Below are 7500 nucleotides of genomic sequence, written 5' to 3'. Positions count from 1 at the left end.
GCGAAATCCAAAAACGGATCATGAATCCAAACTATCCACACTCGAGGAGGATACTTCGGATTAAATCTAAATCCGGATTTTTGAGATTCACCATTTCAGCGTTTTTTTGGGAAAGGATTTGAAAAAAGTATTTTTGACAAGTTGTTTTCCATGCAAAAATGATACACAACAGCTACCGTACATGATAGTTTAGCCCAAAGGTTTTTACCGTACGATCGAAGACATGAAGAGGTCAAAAGTAGTTAGGTTTCCTGCAAATTTCACACCAGAAATTACACTAAAAGTTTCTTGACCACAATAATATTGTTAGCACCTTTCCTACAGCTAAAAAAGCATGTTTTTCGTCATTTCTTTTTATAGATCGTTAAGGTATTCTTTTCTGGTGGCATTTTCATTTAAGAATTTCCCCAAAACAAACTATTGCTGTTGAAATTCTAGCAAATTTAATAAGAAATGATCAGTCGATAATGGGTATAAATATTAAGGGAAAGGAGTATAAGCTTTCACAATACGCAGACGACACCTCCTGCTTCGTGCGAGACATAAATTCAGTTGTAAAACTTTTTGAGAAATTAGAGGCTTTTAAAAGTTGTTCGGGACTGGAACTAAACAGATCAAAAACGGAGGCAATGTGGTTGGGAAAAAACAATCCAGAACCCACAAATCGCTTGGACATTAACTGGCCCCTGAAGCGTGTGTATCTCAGCGTTTGCTTCTCCCGTGACTCGGAAATATCCGTAAAATATAATTTTGAAAAAAGATTGCTTGCTCTAGATGTTCACGAGATCTCACACTTTACAGGAAAATAAAAATTGTCAAAAATTTAGCTCTTTCAAAGATAGTTTTTATTGCCTCTGTTCTGAGTGTACCCAGTGGATTTGTTGACCAAGTGAGTTAGCTTCTTTCTAGCTTCGTATGGAACCACAAACCGCCTAAAATCAAACATTCCACAATGATTGGTAAGATTAAGGACGGCGGACTTAATATGCCTGACTTTAAAATCATAAATAAATCTTTGAAAGCAGGTTGGGTAAAACGGTTCCTCAATCCTCAAACGCAGTCCTGGAAGAAAATACCCTTCGTTCTATTACAGCACGTAATAGCACCCTATGCTGTTCGAATGTAATTTCTCTATAAAAACTTTGCCTGAATTGTCCTTCGTTCCACTTTTTTACCGCGACGTCTTGAATGTTCGGGAAGAGATTATCAAGCACACTCCCACAACATAAAAAGAAATAGAAAATGAGATCTTATGGAATAACCACTTTATCACGATCGGCGGACAATCCATTTTTTATCGACAATGGTATAATGCCGGAGTAAAGACCTTATCGGATATTCTACACGAAGAAGGAAATTTCTTGCCCTTCCATGAATTTAGGAAAAAGTATAAAATAAAAACAAACTTCCTACGTTATTTTGGGTTGTGCAACGCCATTCCAAAGTACTGGAAAGAAGCCTTTAACCGTGATCTTGAAAACGAATCAGTTACTACAGGACAGTCCGCGACACACCCTTTAAATATTTCATTTTGGACTTGTCAGCAAGCACGCTCACTTTACGTCTCCAAAACGTTCCAAACACCTACATTTAAAGCTCGTCTAACTAAGGCCGATTTTACTGATCAGATCATCGAGGCGTTATACATTCTCCCGTTTAAAGTCACCCAAAACATAAAACTCTCGATGTTTCAATTCAGAATCAACCACCATATTCTTTACACTCGCAGCATAGGCAGCCCAAGCTCGCGTCACTACAGACAGCCGTTGAGAATTTAAACGTGTTATAAGACTTTGTATGGGAAATATCGTCAATTATGAAGCCTAAAATATGCTCAATTTAACGTTCATTCAGTAAAATGAATAAAAATGACTCACCTCTGGTGTATTTTTGTGCCTTTTCGAGAAGACGCTGTGGAAATGGGGTAAGTGTTGTACATGAAATGACTGTACCTCATCGGGTGGAACATAATTTGACCTCGGACCCAAGCTCCGTGCCCTCTCCGGTTATCAGCAGCTGTTAAATTCTTCAGCTATCGTGGAATCGAAGCAGAAAATGCTCATTTCCAGCCAAGTGCGTGGGGATTTTGACGACGAAACATTCACGGAGGTTCGCAAATGATGTGGCTTTAGCTTTGCGTGAAAAAATCGCGGCTGGGATGGATTTTCGAGTCGCAAACCGCCTCTGAGCTGACAACGGTCGAAATCTTAGTGTGCAGCCTTGACTTCGTCTTAGAACATTGAAAACACGGACTTCCCGAAACGGTAAAATAATTAAGCTCCAAAAGGCACAAGAATATACCAGAGGTGAGTCATTTTTATTCATTTTATTGAATGAATGTTAAATTGAGCATTTTTTAGGCTTCATAATCGACGATATTTTATTTCGGATCCCGTACAAAGTCTTATAACACGTTTAAATTCTCAACGGCTGTCTGTAGTGACGCGAGCTTGGGCTGCCTATGCTCGCAACAAACTTTTTAGAGCTAAAATGATTGAAAACGATGAATGTCAATTGTGTGGTGTAAGACAGACCTTAGAGCATCTGTTCGTAGAATGTCGGCACGTCCATACTTTCTGGAACCTTTTTGCCTCTCGGTGGAACTCCAGTAACTTGCCGAAGGTAGCTCTGACGAGCAATGCTAAAATATATGCACATTACCCCGAGAAGCAATGTTTTCGCGCTGTCAACCTGTGCTTTATAGTAGCCCGTTACTACATCTATACTGCAGTCAAAGAAAGTGAATCTTACAGCATAACAGCGTTCAAAGTATTTTTAAAAAGCAAGTTATCCACCGAGTCACCAAGCGTTTGAGCATCCATGAGCTAGTTTTAGACACTCATTAATACATAGCATTTATTAACAAAAGTTACTATACTTACAATACTAACAGTGCAATGACTACAGTACTTTCCAAACCGTATTAATTTACAACATAAAAAGCAATGCGAAGTAGAAAGAAAAAATAAAATACAAAACAAAAGTTGCAAGTACTTACAATCGCTATAATATTGCACAGTATACAATACAAACAAAAACTGCAAAGGTTACTGAATACAACCAAAATTAAAATACGGTACATTGACGGAAAACACTCTTATGTACAATCAACAAGAATGTGTGTAAAGTTCTGCCATTTAGAAAAGAAAAGTTTTTGTTGTCCCGAGGTAACTGCAATGTATTTTTCAAGTTCTATCTTATCCTGCACTAATCTTTTGAAATCAATAAGAGTTTAGTGCATTAACATAAAGAAAATACTTTCCGAGTATTATGAGATGATTGAGAGCTAAACATGGTGGACTCAATTGGCGAATAATTCCATATATCACTTCTTGGGGGGACAGATGTAACTGAAGGTTGCATAATTGCAAAATCCAATTTTGAAATTCAGACCAAAAGATTGACGCTTGCGCACATTCAACAAACAGGTGTGTAACAGTTTGATGTATTGCGGGGCAGACTGGACAGTGCGGAGACGAAACTTTTTCCAGTTTGTACAATAATGAGTTAGTAAATAAGATGTGGTGAATGATTTTGTATTGGAACATAATTAGTTTTGTTTCTTTTGTAGCCTTAAAAGATAGAAGGTAAATCTTACAAAAATCGTCACTCTGAAAGTTATAATGTTCAAGCCTTTTTTCGGCGGTGGGACTGGGTAATTTTTGCCGGGTGAGAAGTTCTTGATATAAGGTCTTACAGGAGAGGGGTCTACTTGAAGTACATGTGGTTAACGCAGGTGTTGGATTGCTTTCATTTTTGAACAAACATTTTTTCCATTCACTCGGTATGGCCGATACAAGGCTGCAGTAGGTTAGAAAATGACATCTTTTTATATAAAATTTGTCGGCTAGCACTCCAAACGGAAAAAAACTTTTTTCCGGAACGTTGAAGAGATCTTTTATCTGCTTGATGCCGTTTTGGCACCATTTGGAGTGAAAAACGGATTTTCCATTAACCTTTATAAATCTGTTGTTCCAGATGATTTCCTGCAGCACAGCTTCTTTGTTTCCAGGAGTGCTTATCTTAATTTCTTGCCAGTAACAGATGACTTGTTTATAGAACGATGTAATATGTTTGTTAAGATTAAGAAGTTTCGTGTCGTAATTACAATTAAACAGCTCTATTCCACCTACATTGGCTAAGAAATAGGTTGGAATATACTTCCACGGAGCATTAATTTCGGAACAAAGTCGTTTGACCCAAGTAAGTTTCAACGCTTTATCGAAGAAAGAGAAATCTTTCATGTCTAAGCCACCTTCTTTTTTACTTTTAATCAGAGTTGTTCTACGAATCTTCGCCGGTTTATAATTCCAAATAAAATCAAAAATTAGTTTGTTAACTTCGTCTGCAAAATGCTCCGGAGTTTCCAAGACGCTGCATACAAATATAAGCTTGGACAAAGCTAAGGTTTTAACAATGTTAATTCTACCTTGTAATGAAATGTCTCTTTGAGACCACATATTAAGGGTCTTTTTTAATGTTTCCAATTTTTCTAAGAAATTTTTTTTAACAGCGGTTTCGTGGTTATAAGAGAAGTGAACGCCTAAGGCATATACTGGTTCATGACTGAGCCGAAGGTTACAAATTGCGTCATTCCGGTGACTTAGTGATCCTAGCCAAAGCATTTCAGATTTCGATTGATTTATCTTTAATCCAGAACAACTTTCGAATTTGGTCAACAATTCAAAGAGATTCGCAACCGATTGTACATCTGCCAACAGAGCGGTTGTGTCGTCCGCGTACTGAGTTAGCTTTACTTCTTGGTTAGCTTGAATCTTAATTCCCTTAATAATATCAGAGTGGCTGATTGACTGCGCTAAAAGCTCAATAGCAATCACAAATAACATCCCTGATAGAGGGCAACCCTGACGTACTCCTCGTTGTAAAAAAAAAATGTTTTGAAGCGTGGCCGTTGTTGAGAACACAACTAGAAATGTCTTTATAAAATACTGCGACCCACTGACGTAGCTGGGGACCGAAGTTAAAGCTTGAAAGGCACTTTTGAATATAATCCCATTCGACAGAATCAAAAGCTTTTTCGAAGTCCAAAAATATGGCGATACCAGGAATTTGCCTATTCTTAGTAAATTCCATTATATAGATTATTTGACGAATGCATTCTCCAATGAATCTACCCTTAATGTACCCTGACTGGGAAGGGTGAATTATGTGTGGTAACACTTTTTCTAGGCGTGTCGCTATTGTCTTAGTAGCGACCTTATAATCCACATTTAATAATGAAACTGGGCGCCAATTTTTTAAATATTCGGTATTTTTCTTCTTCTTTGGTATCAGAGAAATTATTCCTTGTTTTTGAGAAATAGACAAATGTCCCGATTGAAATGCGTAGTTGAAACTTTCTACCATATACTTCGCGATAATATTCCAAAAGTACCGATAAAATTCTACTGATAAACCATCCGACCCTGGGTTTTGTTATTTTCCATTTTTTTCAACACATAAGCGCACTCCTCAATAGTGATATAACCCTCATAGGTCGCAACCATCTCCTCCGATAGCACCTTTTCGGCTTGAAAAAATTGATTGAACTCTTTGTTGCTCGATCTGATCTTTGTTGCTCGATCTGTAAATTTTTTGGAAGAAAGTCTCCTCTTCCCTCAAAATCTCCTTTGGACTCGTTATTTTCATACCACTGTCATTAATCAAAGACGTAACGTGCTTTTTCCTATGATTTGTTTTTTCAAGGTTAAGGAAATATTTCGAATTTTTTACACCAAACTCATACCACCTTGCCCTGCTTCGTGTGATTGTACCGCGCGTCTTAAAAGCGGAAATTTTTTCGAGCTTAGTTTTGATTTTATTCATTTCGACTTTGTCCATGTCACTGTATTTCCTCCCAAGAGATTCCTGTAATTGCCCTAATCTTATCAAAAGACGTTTTTCTTCATTGTGCGTTGCTTTTGCTTTTTGCTTGGAATATTTAATCGTAAGTGCTCTTATCTCCATTTTTATCATTTCCCAATATAATCCTTTATCTTTAACGTCTTGGTATTTTTGGGCTACTTGTGGTATTAAGAAGCATTGTTTATCAACATAGGAGTTATCGGCCAAGAGAGAATTGTTGAACTTCCAAAAGCCTGGCCCACGAGGAGGACCTGGTTTGTGAAATGATAAGGATAGTGAGACGGCTGAATGATCGGAGTAAATATTTGGGAGTATCCTGGATTCATTAATAAGATGATTTAAGTGTTTTGATACTAAAAAATAATCTAATCTACATTGAATTTTCATTGATGGGTTACTCCATGTAAAACCATAAGATTGTGGATTCTTAAAACGCCATGCATCAATAAGGCTGTGTGTTTTCAGCAAAGATTGAAATTCCACAACAGCCTCCTGTGTTTCATCAACAGGTTTGCCGCCGCATTTGTCCATGCAGCTAATTGCGCAGTTTGTATCACCTGCTAAAACAATATTTTCATTTGCAAACGTTTTTAGATAAGAAGTGGATATTTCCCTAAAGAATTGAGCACGATGCTTTTGATCATTTGGAGCGTAAATATTCACGAAAACGCTCTTTTCACCATCAACAGTGACTTCAGCGATTAAGAACCTGCCATGTTTGTCAGAAATAATTTTTTCAAAGGAAACGTCAAGGCGTGGTTTGAAAAGAATCATAACCCCTCCACTATGGGTAGAACCATGACTGGAGACCATTCCCCCCCCCCCCCCTCCCCATTCAGCTTCCCACATTTTTATAGTTTGAAACGGTGAATACGTTTCTTGCAAAAAAGTTACATCTGACTGTTGTTGATAGAGCCAGCGAAACAATTGCCTTCTTTTTCTTGATTTGTTTAGCCCTCTCACATTCAGTGTTAATAGTTTGTAATTAACCATTTAAACTTCATGTGCCAGTTTTTGCAGTTTCCTCGTGAAAAATCGAGTTTAAAATGTTTGATTTTTAACCAGAGATTTTCAGTGCACAATGATTTTTGGACAGAAATACACGATACATGACATAACATATTAAGTACAAAAAATATTAAAAACAAACTTACCTAGAATTTGTGCGGTACTATAGACGGGATTTGAGCGTGATAATCAAACCACAATAAGAAATGGCCAGCCGGTCATGGGTAATAATTCATATTTAAAATTGCGGTTGACAACTATTTATGCCCAAATTGACTATTCAACTGCTCATTATGCGTCCATAGAGAGGTAAATTAGCTGTCTCTGGTCCCCGATAAATTTGATCATCAATGATGAGTTTATCAACGTTGAAATAGGTTGATTTCTTCTCTTTCTTCGCTGCCTTAAGGACCGGATACAGCTTCTTCCTTATCTCGTCGATTTCTTTAGGATAGTCATCGCTTATTCCGTATTTTGAGCCCTTTGGGAGGTTTTTAATAAACGACTTGATGAAGTTTTTATCCTGATATTGGGAAACCTTGGCAATAATAGGACGCGGTTTCTTGTTATCGGACGCTCTTGTGTTGATTCTATGGACTCTTTCAAAATTAATTTGTGCCTGCCTCG

General features: G+C 37.5%; 1 long non-coding RNA gene across 1 annotated transcript in view; it reads left to right on the top strand.

Moving 5' to 3' along the window:
• LOC137980406 (uncharacterized) overlaps positions 1–7500 on the top strand; it is a 150965-nt gene that overhangs the window by 42872 nt on the left and 100593 nt on the right. The gene's annotated exons all lie outside the window — the stretch shown is intronic.

Source organism: Montipora foliosa, chromosome 12 (assembly GCF_036669935.1).
Source record: "Montipora foliosa isolate CH-2021 chromosome 12, ASM3666993v2, whole genome shotgun sequence".
NCBI lineage: Eukaryota > Metazoa > Cnidaria > Anthozoa > Scleractinia > Acroporidae > Montipora > Montipora foliosa.
The sequence above is the reverse complement of the archived record's forward strand: the minus strand, read 5'-3'. Positions and strand labels throughout refer to the sequence as shown.